General features: G+C 55.3%; 1 protein-coding gene across 6 annotated transcripts in view; it reads left to right on the forward strand.

The window, feature by feature from the left end:
• The window catches only part of TSPAN18 (tetraspanin 18), a 177557-nt gene that overhangs the window by 126785 nt on the left and 25574 nt on the right, over positions 1–25198 (forward strand). For 5 of the 6 annotated variants that reach the window (XM_082684050.1, XM_082684051.1, XM_082684053.1 and 2 more), the window contains one exon: positions 23875–23957. The gene's annotated coding sequence lies outside the window, so the exon portion shown is untranslated. Of the gene's footprint in view, positions 1–18055; positions 18111–23874; positions 23958–25198 lie in introns of those variants that run through there. The other variant, XM_082684055.1, reaches the window with a different exon arrangement.

Genomic DNA, 25198 nt, shown 5'->3' on the forward strand with positions numbered 1-25198 from the left:
AAGTGACAGAAGGTGCTTATCAGTGTGCCTGCCAGAGGGTCAGTACTTAGTGATAGCACTCATGCTCTTTGTGTTCTTATTATTTATATTTTCAGTTTTATGCCTCTGTGGGAGGAATCCTCAGTAGAGTCTTAGGTGTTCAGGTGCCTAGAGGGCAGCTTAAGTCCATGTCCCCCAAAATATGGTGATAGGGCCAGGTCCTACCCCTCCCATCTCCAGATGAAGGTAGAGTGGCCTTCCTCAAAGTCACATTCATTTACTCAATCATCAAATGTTAACCCAGGCTGTGAGCCTGGGCCTCTGAAAGTTGAACAGTTCAGCCACACTCCCTGCTCTCAGGGGCCCAGTCTACACATGAGGCAGCCTCTGCTCTCCTGCTAGCCCCACAGACACCATCAGCTGCAGGACCTCATGCCCAGCACGGCTGTGCTGGGGTCTGCAGGCTGGAGCCCTGGGGGAAACCCCACCCCCACCTCCCAGGCTCCTGGAGCTTTCACAACCGCTCCCTTTCCATCTCGGGGCTAAGGCCTGTGTGAAAAGCGGAAGAACATAACACAGCTGACCCAGCACCGCACCCGGGCCAGACCGTCTGCTTGGATTGCCAGGCTCTGCTTCAGCATTCTGCAAACTAAGTACTTTGGAGAAGAAGAAGGACTTGCTGTTGGGCATGGCTGTATTTCATTCGCAGCCCCGTTAATGCCTGTTTGGAGCCCGAATTGCAAGAGGTTTTGGAAATATCTGGGGAACATGATGCCTGCAAGTTGGAAGGTGCCAGGGGGACCAATCGGCCCTGTGCTCACCTGGTCCTCTCCTGGTGGCTGTGGGCTATGGGCCCTATGCTCACCTGGTCCTCTCCTGGTGACTGGTGGCTGTCTGGCCGTCCGCATCCAGGACAGAGTGAGGCACGCGAGGCCTTCAGCCAGCGGCCGGTGAACTGAGGGACAGATGGACAGATGACAGGAGACTGCCTGTAATACATGCTTGCCTAGTCTCGGTCCAAGTTTCCAAGGTGGCTGGAGACATCAGGCTCTGGCTTCGTTTGCCTGTGACAGTTTGATTTTGGCTCCTGGGCAACATCATGGTTTTCAGGCCATGGAGCAGACTCAGAACGAGTAGTTTGTGAACTTGTCAGTTTCTTAGCGGCGGCGATGGCAGGAGGCAGCACAGTGCGCGGTGCTGATCTAAGGTGGGAGCTCGCCTGCCGCCACTCACAGCCAAGTTCAGAGCCCAACTCCAAGGCTGGGTGAACTTGGCCATGGTACTTAGTCTCTCCCAAATTCTGTTTTCTCATCTGGAAAATGATAGCGCTAATAGCATCCAACACATAGGGCTGTGATGAGCTTAGATTAAATAATGGGTGTACAAACACAGAGCAGAGCTCTGGGCACGTGGTGATCACACCAGAAGGATGATGATGGTGTATTTAAAGACCCCTACCGCTATTTGTTGCCTAAACTTCTCTCTTCCAAACAGATTCTTGCAGACGGCTTTGCGTTTTTAAAACAAAAGTTATTTTTTAAAAAGTCAGTGTTAACAGAAGTAATACACAGTCCTTAACAATTCAAATGATCCAGAAGGGTTTAAATTAAAAAGCAAATCTCAAATCCCCCCCCCCCCCCGCCAGCAGGCTCCTTCCCTTTCCTAGCTGCATTTTTCTTTTTAATGTACAGCTTCCAAGTATGGAACGTTCCTTCCTTTTTTTTTCTCCCCAAGAGCAGGGGATGGGTGTGCCTTCAGGTAGGGATGGTGGCCAGGTGGCTGTTGTGTTGAATTTCTGTCAGGGCTTCAGTGGTCCCATTGGAGTAGGGGGTAGGGAGGGGTGGGGGAAGGGCAGAGGCTGGGGGGGGGCACGCATACAGCCCACGTCCTTGGGGCAGCCGGGCCTCCCTGCTACAGTTTGCTGTGAGTCTGGATGCTCCCCAGTGTCCAGGAGTCCTGGCAGGGGGCCTGGGGTATGCCACATCGAGGCCAGGCTTGGAGGGACACATTCACAGACACCATGTCCGGCCGTGTGCTGGGCTGCCTCTTCTGTCAGGGAGCCCCGGGCTCAGTCCCGCCCCGCCTTCCATGCTCCTGGCAGGACACCTGCTCATTCCTGTCCACCTGCTGAGAGACTGCCTGTCCGGGTCTGTGCCCTGGGGTGCTCCACAGCTTCCCTTGTTAGGCAGAGCCCCAGGCCTCGCCCGGGCCCCCATAGCATTGGGGCTAAGCGCACACCAACACCCAAGTGCGATCTACACTGCCTGCCTGTACTTCCTCAGATCCCACCATCCGCCGTGGAGCCCGCTCTGCCCATTTGAAGGACATCTCCTCCCAGGCATGTTGGGGAGGAGGGATTCTTGCCCGCGATGATCCTGTAGGAGTCTCGGTGTTCTCCCTGTGGCCCAGAACACTAATGGGAGGCTCCTTTGCCAAGCGTTGGGGTGCGGTGAGGGCAAGTGGTCAGTGGCCATTTCTGTGCCACCGTGGGCCCAGCTTGGTATTCTTGCTTAACAGCTCTTGGCTATGAGTTTGGGTGCATAGACGCCCAGTCTCTCCCAGGCATCTCGGGGTGGCCCCATGGAGGTTCTGTCACCACTTTGGAAAGGCTATTCCCAGGATCAAAGCATTTGAGCCTGTAGCTCTTGGAACCCCCCGCCATGCCTCCCCCCGCCAGTCTACTTCTTGCTGATATCCAGAGATGTTCAACGACAATGACTCTCTCCCTGGGCATGCTGCCTCTGCGTGCCCCCCACCAGGCTTATGCCCCCCCCCACCTCTGTGGGCCCTAGCCTATGCCCTCCGAGAAGTTTCTAGGGCCCAGAAGATGGGCTGTCTTCCTAGACATCTTCCAGCAACCTCTGTGCCTGATCTTGGAAGTCAGCAGCCCCCAAGACATGGGAGCCAAAGACTTGGCCACCGTCTTGGGAAAAGGGAAAAGGAGATCCTGCAGCAGAGCCAACAGATCAGGAAAACTTGTCTCAGTAAATTCTCCCACCACCCACACTGGCTGTAACCAATAAATCAGTCCCTCTCACTCGTTTGTTTACTGAGCACCCACTAAAACGCAGATTTATTCCGAGACTGGAGGAGAAAGAAAAATCAGACAAGATTGATCGATCGATTTCAAAGAGCTCGGGGTTTAAACGGCAGTCCGCAGGTGTGGTCCTCAGACCGCCTGCATCAGCATTGCCTGGGAACTTGTCGGAAATGCAGCTCTGCAGACTCTGACCCCAGACCTAATGAATCAGAGATTTGGGGGTGAGATCCAGCAAGCTGGGCTTTGACAAGTTCCCTAGGGGATGCCGATGCAAGCTCAAATCTGAGACTCACAGACCGCAATGGGCAGGTGGCAGGCGGTCTAAGGCACTGATGCAGGGGTACATGGAGGGGGTGATGGGGCTCATGCTGGGGAAGGGGGAGTGCCGAGGAAGGCTTGGATTATGAATGACTTATTTCGAGGTAGACAAAGAAATCTGTGTTTGACTTGGTAGAGGGGAGTGGATTCCTGGCAGAGGGATCAGCACATGCAAAGTCCCTGGGGCATGCTAGAGCAGAAGCATTCAGGACCTACAAGTGGTCATGCTGGGCTAGAGGGGAGGAGGGGTGGGGGAGGGGAGGGCTAGTCAATGGGCTTCTTGTGCTCTGAGCTGGGTTTTCTCAACAGTGCTGGAGAGCCAGGAAAGGGTTTATGCATGGGGGCAGGAAGATCTGCATCCTGGGAAGATGGGTGGTTGAGATCAAGGATTTCTGAACCACAACAGGTGTTGGGCTATCTTCTGGAAGGCAGGGCTGAGCCTGTGGTGGATGGGGAGCCAGGGGCAGGATGGGGCTGGGATATCCTGGGTCTGCCCTGTTGCCAGAACATTCCCACCAGGGAGCCACACCTACTGAGTGTTGAAACCCAGGTGGCCCTCTTCTGTCCAGCTCTTGGTCTCTCCAGAACACTCTGTAACTGTCTGGCACTATAATTAGTCTGGGCGTTCATATCTTCCATCCCCAGAGGGAGAGGAGACTACAACTAGGTCTGCATGTCAAGGTTCCAGAGCTGGAGGGGCGGCACTAAGAAATGCAAGATGCAGCCCAGACCCCCTCTAAGGGTGGAGCTGGGTGGAGGCTGGGAGCTGCGGAGAGGGGCCCAGGTGGATGGTGGACTGGCTCAGGAGGTCCCTGGCCTCCACCCCGCAGTGCTGGCCTGCCGGCCCCATGGAAGCCCCCAGCCCCACCTCCTCCTCAGAAGCCCAGGCTCCTCCAGAGGGCCCAGCCTCCCTTCCGGCCTTCCCAGCGCCAGAAAGACACATGAAAGAGAACCGGGGCCTCTCCCAGGCCTGGAGCTCTTGTTTGGGAAGGGGCCTCTGATGAGTTCATCCAGTGGTGAGTCGGCGCGGAGAGGAGGGAACATGCAAACTACAGCCAGGATCCTGAGCCCTAGGGGAGGCCGGAGCTAGGGAGAGCGGAGGCTGCTGTGAGCTGGAGGGCGGGGCAGGTGTGCAGCAGGCCGCTGGCTGGAGGGCCAGACAGGAGCCCCTGTGCTTTGGGCTGGCAACCCTTGCTTCCCAGGCACCCACCTCTGGAGCAGTTCAGGCTCAAGGGCATTCGTTAGGAGCCCGGCAGTGCCTGCCCCGGCCTGGCCTGTGTGTATTCAAGTATCACGTTAGCCCAAAGCAGCAATCAGCGGGATTTGTGGTGAGTGCTCGGAGGAGTTGTGGTTCGAGAGAGGTGCCAGCCAGGGCCCCTCCTTCAGGATGGCTCAGGCCTTTCTGTTTTATCCTGAATACAGATTTAACCCTCGAGGGAAATGAACGGCAAGCCTTTGTGGCCTCACTGACTGTCTGGACTGGGAGGGGTTTCAAGGCCATCTGTTTTGACTCCTTGAAAGGTGTGTTCATTGATCTTTGCTTACATACTACCGGCAATGAAGCTCACTACTAGTCAAGATAGCAATGTTCAGATCACTTGTAAAGTTCTTTTCCTGCTTTGCACTGGAGCAACCACGAGCAACTTAGCTCTCTCCTCAGTAGACTCTGGGCACAGGTCTCCGCTGATTGTCTGTAGACCCTAGGGTGTCATATCCCCCAGATACGTGTCAGCCCTTCCCTGGCAGGGAGCAGTGCTCAGGACAGGACTGGTGCCATCCTCACTTCTCTCAGGGGGACCCATCAGTGCCTTAGAGATGAGGCCAGGCTGAGCCTTGGGCTTTCATCTAACTCAGAGACCCCCAAGCTATACAACGTCCTGAGCCACCCTCCAGCATTGGCCTCCAGAAGCTTCTGGAAGGCTTATCTCCAGTAGGCCTCCTTCTTCCTGCTGCCCCTTTCTTCCCAGGCTCCCCATCCTTCCACAGAACCTGCCTTCTCACATCCCTGGGGCTTCACTTCGGATGTTCATGAGGTCAACCGGCGCATCTGTTAAAATTTCTCTTACAGGATAAGAAATAACAAAACTAACCTGTGAACCCACAGGTGGTGAAGGAGTCTCGAAACTGGCGTTGACCTCCGGCCTCAGCCTGCCACTGCTACGCTTCCCCCCAGGGTGTGGGCATCACCCCAACCATGCATCGGCCCCTCTCAACTTTGTCGTTGATGTTGCTGTTTGGGTTTTTTAATAGCTTTATAGATGTATAGTTTACATACTATGAAATTTACTCATTTTCAAGCTAGGATCCAATGGTTTGTCGTAAATCTGAGAAGTTATGTGACCACTTTCCAAGCCCCACCAGCACTTTTCAGGGGACAGATGGGTGGAGAGCATGCAAGAGAGAGGTTGAGCAGGGGTTGGGCAGGGGTGGGGCTGACCCAGGCTGGCTCCCAGGACCTTTGAGGATCCCCAACCCTCAACAGCATCGAGTCTGCTGGCACTGCTCCCCATCTAGTGACCCCAGAGAAACTGGGCGCCCGGGGAGGGTCAGGGCCTCTGGTCTGAACAACTTCTGCCCACGTTTCGGAGGAAAAGGCAGGAGGGAAACAGATGTGGCGTAAACTGGAAGAGAAGGATGGTCTGGCAGTCCACTGACCCATTTTACTTTGCAAGCCAAGTGGGACTCAGCATGAAACAGGAGGCCAGGCTCCATGTCCCCGATGCCCTCTGTAGCTAGATCTGCCCTGGGGCTGCGATAGCAGGCCTGTGCAGAAGGGGAATGTGCCCCAGCCTGCCTTCTCCCCCACGGGTTCCCCCCAACCCAGCGTGGGCTTGGAAAGCCGGACAGCCCAGCCCAGAGCCAGCTTCTCCGATGCCACTGGCAAATACCAGACCAATTCTCAGGCTTTCCAAGAGATCTGGTGTCGCCCAGCAGAGTTGCAAGCCTGCAATTAGGAAAGAAGCAAAGGGCTTAACCTTCTCCAGGCTGCGGGCTTTTCGGTGGGGAAGAGAAGCTTGGTCTGGATTAAGCTGGAGGGTAAGATAATATTTACTCTCAAATAATACGCTCTAGCTAGGAGCAATCTGGGCCCCGGGGTTTCCACAGGCAGGAACCTTCAGGGGTTCTGCCACCCCTTACGGGGTCCCCAGGAAGCCTTGCCTACCCATCAATGCTCAGCCCGGCTGGTTCACCACAGTGTTTGCTCTCATTAGGAATGAAAATGAGGAAAGCTGTAATGTTCAATGCGTTATTATCAGCGGAATGCTTAGCCTGTGCAATTATCTCATCCAATCCATGTAACTTCCTGGGGAGTCGGGCTTGTAACCCCTGCAGAGGTCCAGGCTTAAGTCCCAGCTCCACCACTCCAAGCTCTTGACCTTGGGGAAGTGGCAACATTTTACCTGTGAAATGGGAGCACTAACGGGTGCCTGAAAGTGGGGTTGTGAAGATGGGCCATGGCGTATATGAAACACCTGTCCGGTTGCCAGCTCCTCGTGCTGCTGAATCCGTGGTAGGCTGTCATACGAACTATTCGAATTGCTGGGAATAAGGTCCGGTATGTGGCACCACAGCCATTCAGGGACAAAGTGAGACTCAGACCCAGGGCCACGGGGCTGTGTAAGCCGGGCCTCCAATAGACCAGTGAGGAAGGGGCCGGGCTGGTGGCTGGGTGGGCAGGGGGGCCAGGCCAGGACCTTGAAGGGGCGGCAGACACAGCCTTGAGCTCCAGAGAGGGAGGAAGGGCCCCAAGTGCTTCCTGTCGCCGCTCCCCTTTGTGGAACAACAACCAGGCCATTCTCTGTTCTTCATCCTATGCCTCACTGGTTTGTGCCCCTGGAGGCAAAGAGAAGAGCGTCCTGGCTCATTCCTGAGGAGAACAAAGATGGAGGTCAAGGCTGTCCCCGACAGGGCAGGCACTGGCTCCAGAGAAGGAAGGGGGTGTTGAGAATCAAGGCGGGGGGAGGTTACCAATCTCCCACCAAACGCTGGATGCTGTAAACAAAAGCCCTTTTGGATTCTAGCGGAGGCTTCACCAGTCATGACCTAGCTGTATGGACTGGCAAGGCCCCTACCCCTCTCTGAGCCTCATTTTCTCATCTCCAAAATGTGGAACCAAACAGAAGGAAATGCTGCCTAGGCTGGAGAAATCAGGGAGGGCTTCATGGCGGAGGAGATGTCAAGCTGGGCATTGAGGAGCGAGAAGAAGTTCTCTAGGCAGACAACAGGAGAAAAGGTGAGAGAGCCCGAGAAAGAGCCAGCAGCTTCAGAGTGAGGGGTTTGAATGGCCTGTTCACAATGATTTGTGAATGAATAATCATGAATATATATGTTTCTTGTGAGAAAAAAAAAAATTGAAGTCACCTAACTATCAAGAATAAATGAAACATCACCAAAAGTCAGTTAGTATTTGATACCATCTCAACCCTTTTTAATATGATTAAGAAAATAGCCTTTCAGCTCCTTCCTAGATGGAGAATCTCAGATTCTGGGCAGGCAGGAAAGAACAAAAGAGCTGTCTTCTAGAAACAGAGCCAGGCCCAGAGTGCTAGACAGACAGACAGCGCTTCCTGGGGGTGGGGGCTGGAAGATCAGGCCAGTGGGGGCAGAGGCACAGGGGGGCAGACACAGGGGACAGTGGGACAGCGCTGGCACCTGCTCCCCCAGACCCTGACAAGGCCTGCAGCAGGACCGCGGGGGGCTGAGGAGTGGAGGCCGGTGGAGGGGGGGGTGTCTTTGTGTGTATGAATGAGGCCTTGTGGGCAGGGGCCCTGCCCTGCTGCTTCTGGGAAGGCCCCATGTCTGTCAGCTGCCAGAAGTGGCTACCCCACCACCGCCAAGCAGCTGAGGGGTCCTCATAACGGCTTTGCTGTGGTTTCCTAAGACGTCTGGCTGCAGGGCGCCGCAGGGCGCAGAGGGGGCCTGATGACACTGGGAGGTGATGGCTGCCATCTTGCCAGCTCTTTGGAGCCGCCATTAAACTATGGTTCATCCTCATGTTCAGGCACTGAGAAGGCAGGTGGCTGGGGCTGTTGGCCTGGGCAGGGAGTGCTCTGTCTGCTTCTCCACTTCCAGACCCAAAGCTCAACTCGGAGTCTCGTCCTGAGATAATGTCCATGTCCTCCTTGCGCTCCTGCCCCCATTCCTCCAGCCACCCCACACCAGTGGGTTTTCCCGCGAGGGTGCCCCCACCCTCCTTTGACTGCCTCCTGGGCAGTCTGGACATCGGGGACCCCCTGGGGAACCCCGGTGCCTTGTGGGGGCGGTGGGGGGGCATGGTGTCGCCCACACCATCAACACCGTGGCTGTGAAAACAGGACGGGGGTGTTCCATTTCCTTCACAGCCCCTGTGAAGTCTGTTAACACTAATTACGAAGTTATGGGGAATTCCCAGGCCTCCTAATTAGTGTTAATAGGGGCTGGGTGAGCCATTCCTGGGAAAATAGATGTCTTTGTTTGCGTTCTCAAAATTAGACCACTGTGTTCTGCCCGTAGGTGTGATGGAGCCATGTTCTCTTCTCTCCCCCATCCTCATGGTCCTAGAGCTCTGCCCACAGTGGCACACACGCGCCGGCCATCACATTCCCTGTGGGCACACGTGTGCACCCAGACACACTCAGACACGTGCATATGCACATATCAACACACACGGGCGCGCACCGCAATAGAACCGACTTCAAGCCCTTGGCTGATGGATTAAGACATCGTTGTGCAAGACAAGCACTGAAAACCAAACAGCGTTTCAGTCCCCCCTCGTAGCCCTCCTCGGCGATACCATGAGAGGCTCCCTGCCCCCACGCCGCACCCCGACCCCGGAGACCCCTGTGCGCCAGCCTCCCGAAATCAGACTGTATTAACAAACCATTACGTGTTCCAATTAGCGAGGCGAGTGAACCTGGCTGGCTGAGCAGGGTAATAACACTCTCCTCTTCCCGCTAACAGGCCGAGGCACATTTCCCCAGGAGGAATGAGCCAAGCCGGGCTCCCTTCTGTCTCTGTTGGAATAATGAGATCCGGCCTCCGACCCAGGCCTGTGGAAGGCTCCTGGCCGTCTGGGTCTGTGGCCACCCTGGAAGAGGTTTCCCTTTGGACCAAGCAGACGGGAGGGAATGAATGAGGGATGGAAGCCAGCCTTTTTTGTGTAGTGCGAGCTGCTGAGCCTATCCTGGGGTCTTCTGCCCAGGATAATGCTTTCTCAGTTGAATGGTGGGGACCCACGGAGCCTGGGGCATCCTTTGCTGAGCAGGGGGCACCCAGACTCTCAGGATTAGCCCTATATGTCCTAATAGAACATCAGTACTCCTCAAAGATTTGGAAAACAGTACTTTGTTTTGATATTAAAATAACCGTGGATATATTTTGAAATGAAATCCCATATATATGTATATGTATATGTGTGTGTGTGTGTGTGTGTATTTATAGTGATATTTGATACACATATACATCATGAATCTGTGAGGTAAATAGGAGATTAACAGGCAGTTTTGCTCTCTTGCTTTCTTCTCTGGGCTGGGTCCCCGGGTTTCTAGGTGGGTGGGGATAATGAGATTTCTTCGGTAGCCACTGCAGGAACTGGGGACTAAGAGTTTGTAAGGGCTAAGCCATAGCATAATGCTGTGTGACATCGGCCCAGCGCCTACACCATTCTGATCCTCTTCTCTCTGAATTGCACAACGGCAGTGGTAATAAGTCCCCAGGGCTGGAGTCAGAGTATGCAATCAGGGAAGTTGCAGAGCTGGGGGGTTTGGGGGGCGTCCAATGCTTAGAGAGGCCCCACACTTGGCTTAATGCTCTCCTGTTGCCATCTTGAAATTCTTAGCCTTTGCCTAAGAGGTCCCTCATTTTTACTGGGTCCCACAGATTAGAGCTGGTCCTGCGTCTTTTGGTGGTTTTTTAAACAAGAGTTAAATCGGAAATTTGTGAAAGAGGCCCACACAGAGAGTCATTCCTTCCTCCCTTCCTTCGTTCCTGCCTTACCCAAACATCCACTGGGCACCCACTCTGCAGCAGGCACCATACCAGAAGCTGGGACTCAGCAATGAACATGGAGGACAGAGTTACTCCCCTCCCGCATTAGAAGGAAGGGGAAAGAAGATAAATAACAGGAACCACAAAGGGACAGACAGTGGCTCGGGAGAGGGACCATTTCAGGCTGGTGGGAGAGGGCCTGCGGATGGTCAGGGATGGTCTCCCTGAAGATATGATCAGAGACCTGAAAAAGACAAGGGATTATGCCATGTGGAATAGCTGAGGAAAAGAGGGTCCCAGGCAGAAGGACCAGCAGGTGCAAAGGCCCTGAGGTAGGAATGTGCCTGCCATGTGCAAGAGACCAGTATGGCTGTTGTGCGGTGAGGGAGAAGGAGGATCCGGGCCGGGCTCTCCACTGTTGCTGAGGGATGGCTCGCCTCCTCTGACTGGACAGCCTCCTGCTCCATCCCAGCCCCATCAGCTGAGCCTTGCCCAGGGGGAGAAGCTGGGAAGGAGACAGAGTGGTAGAGAGAGAAGCTGCCTACTTTGCTGGGGCCGCACATCCCTGGCTGATCATGCAGTCCTGGGCTTGCTGTTGCCTGGGAAAGTCAGTCCCCTCTGGGCACAGCCGGGCAGCTGGGCATCACCACTAAGGTTGCCCCAAGGATCCCTAAATCCATATTTCAGAGAGAACCCCAACTTTAAAATGGGGTGAGGTCACTGCAAAGTAGCAGAGAGAGGGCTGGAAAGGCCTGGCTTTCCAGTTCATGCATCCAAGGTATCCATACCTCAGAATGTTGCCGAAGGTTCTGCTGAGGTGCAGGTGAAGGCACGTGGAGCCCAGCATGCGAGGGGGCCCTCCCGGGGCAGGGGTCCCTGCTGCATGCCGGGCCTGCTTCTAAGTGCATCCGCATTGTGTCACCCCAACTGACCCGGGAGGCACGGCCTGCCCTGGAGGGCACACAGTGAGGACAAGGTTTATTCCCACCCCTGACACCCCTTGTCCCTCGGGTAATGGGATCCGAGTTCTCTTTGGGGTTAGCTCTGACTGGAACACCTGCCTTAGAAAGCCCCGTATGATGCCTCTGCAGGAGACCGGTTTCCCACGGACTTTCTTCTCCAACATTTGCTGTTCAGAATTACACCAAGGATGGAGCTTGTAAGGGATAACGGGATAACGGGATAATGGGATAACTGCCTCAAGCGAAGCTCAGAATCATCTTCCCGGTGCTCTAGATAGCTACCATATATCCTGCTGTTTGGGTCCGCCTAGACGTGACCTAGCTCTGCCCGTGTGGTCAGGGCCTGGTGGCTCTAAAGTCTCCTTAGAGGGGCGCAGACAGGAAGTGACTTGCTCAAGGTCACACTGGAGCCTCCTTGTCACACAGCCTCCTTGTAAAGCCTGCTCCTTGTGCCCCCACCCCCACCCCTGCTCCCGCCCCATCCCTCTGTGGCTCCTGCCCCATGAACTTGCTGAGGCTTCCTTTCTTAATTATGGGGCTGCCAGGGGGGAAATGAAACACCTGCCGGGTTCTTCCTCTTCCCAGCAAGGAGGCACCCCAAGACCCCCTCCTCCCAGCGGGGCCCCAGAGGCCCTGAGGTTACCTCCAGCAAGCCAGCTTTGTAGAAGGGCTCAGACATGCGGAGCCTCTAAATTAACTGTGGCCGCCACCTGCTGGGAGTCACAGTTCCAGGGCAAGGGTTAGGGGATTTGTGTCCAGGCCTGTTGAGGTATGCTTTCAGGGGAGTGTGGCAGCTGACATAAACAGGTAGCCTTCCACCTCCCCAGGAAACGGTCAGAGTGCGCGCGCGCGCGCGCGCGCGTGTGTGTGTGTGTGTGTGTGTGTGTATGCGAGTGCATACACGCTTGCCATCACTTTTAGAAGGGGGACAGAGAGCAGACAGAGGCAAAGAGAGGACTCTAAGATGGACAGGCAGAGGCTGGCCATAAAGTTGGAACTTGAACCCAGATAACAGGACCAAGGACATACCTTCTATCCTGACCTCAGGAACTGCAAAACAGGTGATTTGAGCTCAGCCTGAAGCCCCTTCTGAGGACTTTCACCCCCACAGTGCAGAGGACACATGGGGGGTGGGGGGTGCTGGCACGCCTGCTGTGTGTGCCACAGAGCAGCCCCAGTGTGCACAGAGAGCATGGGGCCTTCACTGCCAAGCTCATGCACTTGTGATCCTGTGTCCATAAGGGGTGGGTCCCACCTTCCTCTGCTCCCCAAGTGCTGCTTTCAGCCAGCCTTCCTAAACCCTGTCCCCTGGATTCCTCTGTAGGCTGCGGACTGGGCTGTGTTTGCATGTTTATAAATGATGGGGTCTGTGTGTCACGTATTCAGACCACCATTTCCGTTCCTAAAAGGGCGATCCTTGAATCCTTTCTACCCAGAAGTGGAGCCCATGATCCCTAGATGTGTGCTCAGCCTTGGCGCTGAGAGCCATGAACTTGGCTCCGGGCCTCAGATGGCCGAACAGGAGGTGTGGCTTCCAGATGAATGACGGTAGGGCTCCAGCTTCTCGAGAGCGTTCTCATGTCTCAGGCAGAGTGATCTCATCGGCGCTCCCGTGACCACGAGACTACAAGGTCCACAGAGGCTCATGGAGGACACAGCCACACTGGTAGTGAGTGGGAGAGAGGAGTCCCCCTGTCCCTCTAATGCCTTTGGCCACTGCCTCCCCAGGGCAGCCCACAGAGGATGAGTAACTTGCTCAAGATTATGCTGCTGACTGGTGGCAAAGCAAAGCCTAGGTCCTGAGCCCCCCACTTTGCCCTCTTTTCTAGTGGGTTTCTTAATTCTGGAGAATTCCATGGCTTACCCCACCAGCTCTGAGACATCTTAGACACCCTCTAAACCCAGATGCTGGAACTGCCTGGGTTCTAATGCCAGCCTAATAGCTGTGCCACTCTGGCCAAGTTACTCCAATTCTCTGTGCCTCCGTTTCCCTGTCTGTAAAATGGGCATAATAATTGTGCCTGCTTCAGAGACTGTTGCAAAAATGACATGAGTTAATCGATATGAAGTGTTGAGACGTATGCTTGCCATGTAGTAAGCACTCTGTCAATGCTAGCTTATCATCGCCATCATCAACACCTTCCTCCCTTCCCTGGGGATGCAAAGGCCATGACTGGCTCAGAGTTGGCAACACCATCCACCAGCCTCTCTGCCCCTTCTCATTGCTGTTAGGCCTTCCCAGGCACAAGAGGTGAATCAGAGGGCGCATCCTTGGCTTAGAATAGGCTCTGCCTGGGTCATCTGTCATTTGTTAGAACCACAGAAGACCTGCAGCAGGCAGGCCCACCAGGGCTGGCCAGACATGGTATCTCCATGTGATGGACTCAGCAGTAGCAGGGCCAAGTCCATGGGGTCAGCCTTCCTGGTCCTCTGGCAGTCCTGGTGCAGGGGAGCCCCACTCCAAAGAGTGTTTGACAAAGGATGCATTCCAGGATTCAGACAAGAAAGTAGGGCCAGGTGCATCAGAGGGTGACCAGTTCCAACTCCTCCAGCCCCTTCAGCTGGAAAGCTCCCCCAAGGACTGTTCAGACCCTCAGACACTCAGACCCTCACATGCCACCCCTGACTAGCTCCCAGAGGCACAGCCAGAGCCCTGCTTGCTGTGGTTAACTTAGCCTCTCGGCCAGGGTTTGCTGATTGCTGAGGGCACTGCTCCCCACCCACAAAGGCCCCCTTAGGCACTCCCCATAACCTTAGGGGGAGCTTAGGTCCTCCCCATATCCTGGGCCCTCCCCATAACCTGGAGCTGCTTCCATCTTTATTCTTGTGTGCCCAGTGAAGCCACTGAGGCTCAGAGAGGTGTTATGAATTGACAGCGGCTGCCTAGCCTGGACACAGGGCTGGAACCCGTTCTCGGAACACCCAGCCCTGTTCTCTCCCATTCTCTGCCCCCTGCCGAGCGGTTGGGGGGGGGGACCACATTCACTTCTAATCTGCTGTTTTAACCCAAGGTCAGTCCTCAAATATTCCTTAGGGCCAGGGCTCTGCAATCAGTGAGCCAAATCCTGCCTTGTTTTTTTCTTATAAATAAACTTGGGTTGGCCCCCAGCCATGACCATTCCTTTACATGTGATCTGTGGCCACTTTCTCCAACAAAGCAGAGTTGAATCATTGTGACAGAAGCAATATGTCTGCAAAGCCTCAAATATTTACTGTCTGGCTCTTTAAGGAAAAAGTTGCCACCTCTGCCTCAGATGAGTCCCTGGTAGATCCTCTTCTGTCCCCTTCCCGAGGTCTTCCATCCTGCCCAGCACCAGCTCATGGGAAGAACTCGAGGTGGGGATTTCTATGCTATTGGACAGATGGAGAAACCAGGACCTGATGAAGTTTTATTTTTCATTATTAGGATTTTGTCAGAAGGAAGCAGAAATCCTCTTGGGGTGCCCGGTAAGACCGAATGCTTGCTCACCCCCAAAGCTTCCGGGCAAGGTTGCCAGCATCTTTCCTGGCTTGAGAGTAATGATGTTTGGTGGGGTTGATGTTTGGTGGGGTTGGTGACGGGCTTCTGTGGAGGATGGAGGATGCCTTCATTCCCCTTTGTCTGAGCCCCCACACCCCCACACCCCTGGTCCCTGTCTCCACCCAAGCCCAGCCTTTTCCCTCCCCCACCCCTGACCTGCATCCTTCTTCAGGACCCTCCTCCTCGGAGCAGCTGGGTTAATTTTTTATGGGGAGGAAAGAAAACAGGGCTCTCTGACTCCAGCCTGTCCCTCTGCTCAGGCCCCGCCCCAGGTTTTTCTTTGATTCATTTCCTCACAGGCTCTTCTCAGCCAGACAGGAGCTTTGACACGGTCTCTCTCGGTTTTTTGGGTGTTTGCCCTCCAAAACTTGAGCTGCACATACCTATAGTCATTCTCCTTATGGGAAGGGGTTGTGGCCTCCCTAATTCGGGCCAGGTGACTAGACTCAATGCAGTTGCCCTGGGAAGACCCAGTGCCTCTAATATTTATTGCCTAGCAAATGTAACTGCGGCAAGGACTGCCCTGGACAGGAGGCTAGGAGGGGGAGGGAGCAGGCTTGATTTCTGCTCCAGGGACAGTTCCTGGGCCGTGGCGGGGAGGGGGTACAGGGGAGTTCAGGGATTCCCACCCCGTTGGGGGAGAAGGAGCGGGGAGCCTCACCCAGTCTGCCCCAGTACAGGAAACCCGCTAACTCAGGATAGGGAAGCTTCAGGATCACCTGGGATAACCCAGCTTTGAGGGGCCTCCCCTCCATGCTGCACCAGGCATCACATAGGCAGGATGGACGTGAGCCAGGACCAGAGAAGTCCCCTCACTGAACACACAGGCTAAGATACTAAGAAGCTCAGGGCAGAGAGGAGCAAAGTGAAATTGACAGGACATTGACAGCAACCTGGGTCATTGAAATAATGGCTGCCAAAGGGAAGGCACCACACCTGGGATCCACACTTACCTTGAACAGGAGCTGTGTCGCCTCAGGCAAGCTCCTTAACTCTTCTGAGCTCTGCTCAGGGAGTTACAGGGACCCCTGTTCTCTGTAAATTAAAATCATCTCCTTAACTCCTCTGAACCCTGCTCCTTGTAAATTAAAATCATCTCCACCCTGCCTGCCTTGCTGGATAGTTGTGAGGAAGAAGGGGTAAAGCGGGGTATTAAGGGAAAGCATTGTGCTTGTGATTGATGTCAAGCCGGACAGAATTTCCTTAGATGCCAGGAGGGACTTCCCTCCTTGAGGAGACATCAGAATAAAGTCACGGGTTTATGCCCCTTACGGAAGATCTTTAAGACTAAGTTCAGCTCGGTTTGCCTGTTTAGCTATCCTTGACGTTGGCAGAGGTGTGGGCCAGATGACTCTGGTTGTCTTTGTGATACTGTAGTTCATTCAATCAGGTAGAAAGGACCCAATCGACCTGTCTGTGAGTGTGTGTGTGTGTGTGTGTGTGCGCACGCGCGCACGCATGTGCCTTCTGGTCTGTGTATACGTAGCTCTATCTGTCTGGGTATCTATGTGTGTGTGTCTGTGTATTTGTACATATGTCCAAGCACATGTATCTGTCTGTCTGTGAGCGCAGGTCTGCGTGGCTGGGTCGCGTTGTGGTCCGTGTGGGTTTCTGCACATGTGCCTTGTGTGGAGAGCAAGTCAGTGAAGGCAAGCCTCAAGCTGGCTCATATTGCTAAGTCGTTGGAAGAATTTCCTCTTGCCATCCTATCCAACTTGGAAGGATGCGGTCAAAGCTCCGGGGCAAAAAAAAACAAAAAAGTACTTTAAGTTTGATTTTAATTCATTTATTGTTTTTCTTACACACATTTCTGAATGTGGGGTAAGAGAACTGGATGAAAAGAACCAGCTCCAGAGTGGACCGGGAGCGGCGGGCCTGAATCCTGGCTCCCCTGCTTACCTGTGATGCTGCTGTCTTACTTCCCCCTGGGGGCCTCAGCTTCCACATCTGTGAAATGGGTCTAACAGTGTTTACCTCCCAGTGTCATCATAAGAGTTAAGTGAATTAGGGCATGCAAAGCCCTTAATGTGCTGCCTGGCCCATAAAATGAACTTCGTATATGCTAGCCGTTGCTGCTACCAGTGGAAGCAGTGTTTCTGGCCCTGAATCCCGATAGATGGAGCAGAAAAAGCACCAGCTTTGGAACCCACTGCCTTGAGTTCATGTATGCCACTTGGCAGCTGTGTGGCTTTGGGCCAGTCACTGCATGTCTCTGATCCCACTTTTCTCAGCTATGACTTGGGACCAATACTAGGCCTGCCCCATAGAATGATAGTGAAGTTCAAAGGAGAGCAGGCAAGAACGTCACACGGTGGCCACTGGACAGTAGGCCCTATTTTTTTAAAAAGTCAGTTTCTCTTGTCCACCTACAAAAGAGAACCCCCCTGCACCTCCCCTCATTAACCCTACTTCCCCTACTGGTGGAATTCTGGGTCTCACCTACTGCCTGGTTCCCAGTCCGAGTCTGCTTTATCCTGTGGGACATTAGTGGCAGCCACAGAGCCTGGAGCCCTCAGCACCCTCCCCTTCCTGGGAGGTGGGGGTCCTATCTGGCAGGAGATGCCAGGGCTCCCCTGATCCTTCCCCCTCTCCCCCCTCCCCCCACACCCCTCCTCCCCTCTTCAGACCTGTGCCCTTTTCTGCCCTGTTCCCAGGCCCCCTTCATACCCCAGAAGCTATTAAATATTTAAATCCGGTCTGTGTAGCCTAGCCAGGTTGCCCCAGCAACAGCCCTGCATATTTTGGGATGGATTACCAAAGTCTTTCAAGGGGTCTCTTGGAGCTCCAGGCCCTGAAGGGGGATGAAATGTGGGAATGGAGGGAGGGTTAGGGACTCCTGCTCCCCACTGAGGCTTAGAGATGCAGTTGGCTATGGCAAATGGGAAAGACTCAGGGTTAGAGAAGGGAGGCAACACAGGGTTTCCAGACTCGAACCCAGGACTCCCTCACGCCCACCGGCTCCTTCTCTTCACCAGTGGCTCTGCCCCGAGCAGTCTAAGAGCCCATCAGCCAGTCAGTGCTTCAGCCCCTAGCAGTGCGCCTTCGGGGGTCTGAAGCCAGCTGGGCCACTGTGGGATGCTCACTCAGCTTCTCTGAGCTCACTCACCTTCTCCGCACTCCCCAATGAATTGGGAGTAGTTGGCCCATTGATGGTGATGTTGGGAACAGGGCTCAGCACCATCCCTGGCACGTAGGAAGCAGTTATTAGATCGGTAATACCCCAGCCAATACCCTGTGTGTCCCCTGCAGGGACTCAGAGGAGGCGGGAGACACAGCTCTGGCCACCCAAGGGCTTCTGTCTTGTGGGAGAGGCTCGGCAACAGTGGTATGTTCAGACGTCTGGTGTCCCCCTTCCCTGCCCCTTCCTGTTGTGGAGCCACAGCCACATTCAACCTTTCCTGTGGGCTTTCCCCGGGCAGAGTTTCGAGGCCACTCCCAGCGTGTGGCAAGGCTGTCCCCAACGTGTGGCAGGGACCATCCAAGCTAGGGGGTCCGGACGATGTCTTCCGCCCCTGACTGTGCCGTGTGCCCTTAGACAGGTCCCCTCCCCAACCCCGCATCCCTGCCCCGCATGCCTGTGTCCTTGGCCACTGGATGGGGTTGACCTCCTTTCTGGAGCAGCGTCCCTCCAGACAGCACGGGATACACTAGAAAACTGAGAGGAGGGGCTGTTCCCCCAACACTTCTTCCTGTGGGTGCCCCTCAGGAAGCAAGCCTGGCTAGGATGCTGGGCCTGTAGGCTCCTCCTGGTCTCTGTGTAGACTCTGCTCCTTGAAAGCGACCGGAGGGCTGGTGGGGTAGGGGTGGGGGGCGGGGCGCCTGGGAGGCCCAGAGCGCCCGCGCCTGACCAGGGGACACTGACCACTCTCCTAGATCTCCATCGCAGATCTCTGGGGGAAGCAGAAAAGATGTGGCCTCCCCGCTCCCCCCCCGCCCCCACCAAGCCGCAGGCTCTCTCCAAAGGCAGAATTTAATTCCAGATCATTAAAATCTCTTGACTGCTCCCTCCTTGGAAGGCTGGCTTTCTTCCTCATTTCTTGGAACCTACACCATCTCTCAGAACCCAAGTGTCCCTGTCACCGTCCCGCAACGATGTCCCCTGGGGCCTGGGAGCCTTGCTGTTTGCTTGGAACGCCCTCTCATTTCCTCCTCCTGCCTCCCTTTCCCCAGATCCCAGGGCAGGCTGTCAGGGAACCTTTCCCCGGGGCTCAGGGAGGCCCAAAGACAGCGCAGGACTTTGGGAGGAGGGCTGGCTTTGGTACTTGTCCTGCCCTTGTTCCTCCCAGCCCTTGGGCTCTGGTGTCCTAAGGCCAAATCCTGTGGCTGGCACACTGAATGACCACTCTTCTCTGCTCACGCCCAGGTTCAAAATGGTTGCCTTGTTTTTAGCCCCTTGACTGTGGCAAGTGAAAGTCTCTGCAGGAGGGTGCACACCTTTGTCCCCAGAGGCCTTTGCAAACAGGCCGTTGGAGCACCAAGGCAGGAAGATGGACCCATTGTCCTGTGTCTGGCATGACCCCTTCTGTGGCTTCGGTCCAGCCCAGATCCATGGAGGGAATGGAAAGTGTGCATTGTGGCAAAGGTTACTATGGGCCTCAGCAGGCCCAAAGTCCCTAGGGCCACACCTCCGGAAGACAGCCAGGGCAGAAGGACAAGGAATCCTGCTTTGTCTGTCCTAACCCTTCTTCCAACCTACTGTGTGACTTTGGACCATTGAGATTACTTCTCTGAGCCTCAGTTTCTTTGCTGGTGGAGCTGAAATGCCCATCTCCTGGGTGATGGGGGGATTCACTCACGTGGCATGCGCTGTGTCCTTTCAGGAGCCAAATGAATTCAGGTGTCAGTCTTGGGAGGCTGCCTGGGGTTGGGGAAGAGTGGTGGACTTAAAATCAGGAGCTCCTGCTTCCAGCTGTGCTGTGTGACTTTGGGCAAGACCCTGGACCTCTCTGGGCCTCAGCATCCACTGAGAAAAGAGGCAGTTGGAGGTCACCCTCACTGAGGCACTTCCTTCTTTGAAGAGTCTCTGATGGAAACAGCCCCATGGGGGTTCTGGGATAGGGGAAAGGGTTGAGCAGGGATCAAGCACCCAGGCCTAACTCAATTCACACCCTAGACATGGGGCCTTCCCAGACCCTGTGGATCAGAGGCTCTGTCCCCTCGACATCCAGGATTCTGTGAGTCTGGGGAACAGGGGAGGCTGGCTGTCTTCTGGGACCCCACTGCATCCCTGGAAGGCTGTGCCTGGTTAACCTTCATGGCGCCGCCCCCAGGAGCCTAATTAGATTTGAGTCCCCGCTCAGCTGTGTCCATGTCCCCGTGTCTGTGCCATCACTAGGCACGCCAGGATTTCGGGCCAATTGCTTGTTTATGAGACTGTCTGTCTTGGGAGGAGGCCCAGCAGGCCTAGCTAGCAAGCAAATAACTCCCCCCCACCCCCTTATCCTTGAACCTGATGGCAAGAATCATTTTTTTCCTGACAAGCCTCTGCCCCGTGCGTGTCCTGATGAAGGAAACAAACACGGGTCTCAGAGTCTGGCAAATCTCGGATCGGTTCTGGCTCCGGGAACTTTCTAGCCCCGAGGTGCCTTGGTCTCTCAGGCTGTGAAGGGGCATAACGGTGGCATCATCTATTTTGCAGAGCCTTTTGTGGGATCGAGTAGGATTGCTCTAGGTAAACATCCGTGACCCAGTGCCTTATCAGGGCCCGGTGCTCCCTGGACCCTGGCCTCCCCAGCTCCGAACGCCCTCTCCAGCCCCACCGTTGCTTCTTAGGGAAGCCCAAAACGCTTGGTTGGGATGGCTGTTAACATTCCTCTCTGAGCGTGGGGTTGTGACCAGGCACTAGATTTGAGTCAGCCCTTGCGGAAGGAAAGCCACTGGTGTCTGTGCCTGGGACCACGCCCAGGGCTGGCACTAGCGGGGTCCTGCCATGCAGGAAGGAAGGAACTGGGTGTGCAGCCACCCAAGTGCTTTCAGCTCCATCATCCCCCCTCCCCCCACTCCCCTACCCTACCCCCGCCAACCACCCATCCCCGGGGCTGCAGCAACTCTGAAAACCCCCATCTTGCAGGTGAGGAGACGATTGCTGAGGAGGCAGACTGGCCCAGGCCTCGCAGCTTGGCGGGGCAGAGCCCTACTGGGGGGAAGCTAGGTTGCTGCAGGTGTGATGGCTCCAGGGGGACACTGAGGCTCTGCCCTGGCCCACAGCGCCTCACCTGGCCAGGGCTCTTGCAAGAGTCTTCTGGGCTCTCTAACCCACCCCATACCGGCATTTTGCTTCCTCCCATGAGGCTTCTCCATTGCTCATGTCCACCTGCCTCCTTCTTTCTCTCTCTCCAGAAATTATGCCCGGGGGGGCCGAGGGCAGTGAGAGTAAAAGGAGTGATTTATGAACTGAGCTGTTCTCCTTAATCAGAGGATCCCTCCCAGGCCTGCACTGTGCAGATGGGATGGAGCCGCCATCCCAGGCGGTAGGAGGGGCAAGGTTAATAAAGCTGTCTGGCCCAGGCAGGGGCCTGCACAGGAGAACCCCGCGGCGCTGCGTGACCTCACCGGTCTCTGCCCCTCTCTGGGCCTCAGGGCTCCCATCTGTCAAGAGGTGGCGGGATTGGGTCATCCCCCTGGGGCCTCCAGCTGGCACAGGGAACAATGCTGGCTGGCTCCCTGGGAGTCTGCCTGGTTGCCTGATTCAGGACAGAGCAGCCCCAGATTGGAAATTCTGAAGCCCAAGGCGTAGCTCTTCCTCTTTCGGGTGCCCTCTCCAGGGGCTGGTGTCTTGTCGGGAGCTCTGGTCTGGAGTCCAGCGGCTTCTGCCTGAATCGTGGCCGTGTCTGGCTGGCCATGGGAACAAACTCAGGCCAGTTCGTTCCATTCTCTCAATCTGCCTCGTATGGAACACAGGATAGTAGCGGCGCCGAACTCGTAGGCATGGAGCATGCAGGGGAACAGAGGAGAAGTACTTAGCAGACGCTGCTACGTGGTTAGCACACCGCACTGTGAGTTACCGTTAGAGCCAATTACCGCAAATTGTAGCGGAGTTTGGAGCCACTTGGGGGAAAGATGTTTATAGCCATCCCAACCAGACCGTTTGCCACAGTTCTCACCTATGCCCACCTCCACTGATGATTCCACTTACTTCTGATTTATGATGGTGCTAGTAATACCAGCTCCGCATGGGAAGAGTGCTCGGAGGTTTCCAAGGGTTTTTGTATCATATCAGTCAATTTCACAAGCTTCATATCACGAATTTTTTTTTTAAGATGTATTTATTTATTTGAGAGAGAAAGCGTGAGCAGGGGGGAGGGGCAAAGGGAGAGGGGGAGAGAGAGAGAGAGAGACTCCACTCTGAGGGCAGAGCCAGACTCAGGGCTCGATCCCAGGACTCTGAGATCATGACCTGAGCTGAAACCAAGAGTCAGATGCTTAACGGACGGTGCCCCGTGGGTGCCCCATATCATGAATGCTTACAAACCCCCTTTGAAATCAAGAATCAAAGATTTCAGAGAAGAGCCTGGCATCTCAGGGAGGGTCAGTGACTTTCTGAAGGTCTCCAGGGAGCCAGCTGAGGCAGGTGCCGTCCCAGCTGTGGTGGCACACATGTGGCAGGCATCCCTCAGCCACCCTTTGCCAGCATCCCCTCGTGCAGCTCTTTGCTGGGTCAGGAAACAAGTCAGGCACCGGGCTTTGGGCTGGGGGAGCAAGAGGGGCAAAGAGAGATGGGAGGCTCTTCAGGGCAGTCGGAACCGCAAAGAGGGGTGAGCCCATTTCAGCCCAGGAGCCACCATACAATGGGGCAGGGAAAACCCATGACAAGGAGGCAGGGCTTCCTCTTGGGAAACAGCCATGCCTGTGGGATCCTTGTTTTCAGGTGTCGTGAGCGCCCAGCGAGCTCACATGTGACCTGTAGCCCAAAGTTCTGGGGCAGATCCAGAGGCAGGCAGGTGACAAGTCTGCCATGTGGGTGTGTTTGAGCCAAATCAAGGTACCGGCTCCCAGGGCATCCACAAGCTGTCAGGAGGGAGGGAGGTCCCTGCTGGCCTCTGCCTGGCCTCACCTCCATGCTTCCTGGAGACTTGCTCCCCTGGGCCGCCCCTTCCCTGAGAACCACTCTTCTGCCCTGCTGCCCCTAGTGGAATGGAGTTACACCCGTGGACAGTTAGTCCCCCTAGTTAGTTCCCAGCCCTATTGTCTTCCCTTTGTTTGTCTCCTCTAATTTCTTCCACCGCCCGACACAGAGGGCGAGCTTACTGGCGTCTCCAGTCCCAAACACCACCAACCGTGGGGGCTCACACATGTCCCCGTTCCTAACATGGCACCCAGCACACAGTAGGTGCTCAAATGTGTCTCCTGAGCTGGTACAGGTGTGGATGGAGAGGAGTCTTTCATTCACCAGCCCTCCGCTGATGTGAACGGGAAGGGATCTCAACGGGCCCCCGAGACCCCCAAGTCTCCCCCAACCCCCGCCATGAGAATGCCCCTTGCCGCCCAAGTTCCACAGCCTCACTTTTCCAGGCCATGGGATTCCCCTAGGTGTGGCTGGACACGAGCCTCCATCTGGCCCATTTGGACAACTGAGAGCAACCCTTATTTCCACTGCTGCGGTCTGGCTCCGGCCAGAAGGCTAAGTCCTCTGTGAGCCCAAAGCAACGATTTCCGGCATCTGCTTTTCTCCCCCAGGAGCCAGGATTTCTGGGGCAGGGGGGTTTGCGGAACACACCCCTGCAGGCACTCTCTGCTGGGGCCTCCCCACAGGTGCCCAGGTGACGTCCAGGTGTGTGGGTCACCACGCCCGCTTGTCCTCCTAGTGCCTTGGCCGCATGCGGTGTGTCAGTGCAGACCGAGCCTGTGCCAGACGCTGAAAGTGTCTTAAAGCTGCGGTTCCCCCTCTGGGCCGAGGGCAGGCACCCCGCGCAGGCCTCCCCAGCTGGAGTGGGCCCAGATGCCAAGAGCTTTTCATTAGCGCTAATGGACCCAGATTAGCAAGACACTTGCCCTGTGTGCCTCCTTAGGGCAGGTTTTCATAAACAGCTTCTAGAATGTGGCTGCTCCTTACTGACTTCCTATAGTAATTGAATATCTTCCCCTTCTAGGACAAGCTGGGCCAATAAAAGAACACACAAGAGCCCCTCTGACCGGGAGATTCTGTCCTGCTGACGCCCAAAGCGCTGCCCAGGTAAGAAGACAGCCCTGGCGCCCCGCTCTCCCTGTGTACCGCTGCCCTGTCCCCTGACAATGCCCGGCCTTGTCCTCAGCTCTTTCTCAGTCTGTCTTGGCCCACGTCACCGCCTGCCGTCTGCCTTTCTCTGTCTCTCCCTCTCTTTCTGACCGCTCTTTGTTTCTCTGATTTGCAAGATCTGCGCTGTTTTCTGTCTCAGTTTCTCTTTTCCCACTATTCACCCATTCAGACGTCTGAATGGCGGACCCACTGTGTGCCAGGCACTGCTCAGGATGTTAGAAATCAGGCGGTGGATGAACCAAGTCCCCGTCTTCAAGGAGCATGAGTTCTAACAAGGGGATACTCATGCTACCGAGATCAGCAAGCACAGGACTGAACCAGGAGCGCTTTCCCAGGGCCCTGACTTGGCCTTGGTAGACCGGGGTGCTTGGCTCACCATCCATCGCTAACTGGTCTGCTGACTTGGCCGCACCCTCTTTCCATTTCTCTGCCTCTTTTCTTGCTTCCAAAGTGAGGGGAGCCGACCGGTCAGAGCTGTGCTACCAGCTCATGACCAAGAACTTCTGTTAGGGAAATGAAAAGTTTCACTTAAATCCCCTTAAAGCTCTGAGCCACCTGGTTTCATTGTACGAGAAATGGTCACTTGTGTCTGGGGTCACGTTGTACGATGAAACACTCGTCTGTGAGCCCAGAGCCGTCACTAGGCCAGGAGAGGGTACACCATAACAGGAGCCTTGAGACCATGAGATCCAGGACAGCAAGCCCCCCACGCCCACCCCCATGCTCACCCTGGGGCGGGACCCCTGCGTGGAAGGGCAGCTGGGACCGCAGCTCCTCACCCACTCCCCTGCACGTGGGGAGTTGAACGCACACGAAGCCGATTCTGCCTAAAACATTGACTCCCACAATTCATCCTTCTGGGACCCAAGACATAAAAGGATGTTCTCTAGCAAACAGTGCCGCCTTTACCAGTCATTTCCTGGGTATACACTGCAGTTTCTCTTGCATTTTTGTACGGCAAAGTCATACATAGCGGGGGGCCAGAACTTCTGAACAACCCAAGAAGTAGGGTCCCCACCCTGGGCTGGTTTAATTGCCCCCCAAACCCAAGCTCCTTGCCCCTTGAGGCAGCCGGTGCCGAGCAGATGGTTTCTGAGTGTTTATTCGCAATCCTGAAAATAGCTTTAGGAAATTGTTAGTCTCGGGGAATCCCGTTTGAGAACCGCTCTCCCCACTCA

Source organism: Mustela nivalis (genome assembly GCF_964662115.1).
Source record: "Mustela nivalis genome assembly, chromosome: 9".
Classification (NCBI taxonomy): domain Eukaryota; kingdom Metazoa; phylum Chordata; class Mammalia; order Carnivora; family Mustelidae; genus Mustela; species Mustela nivalis.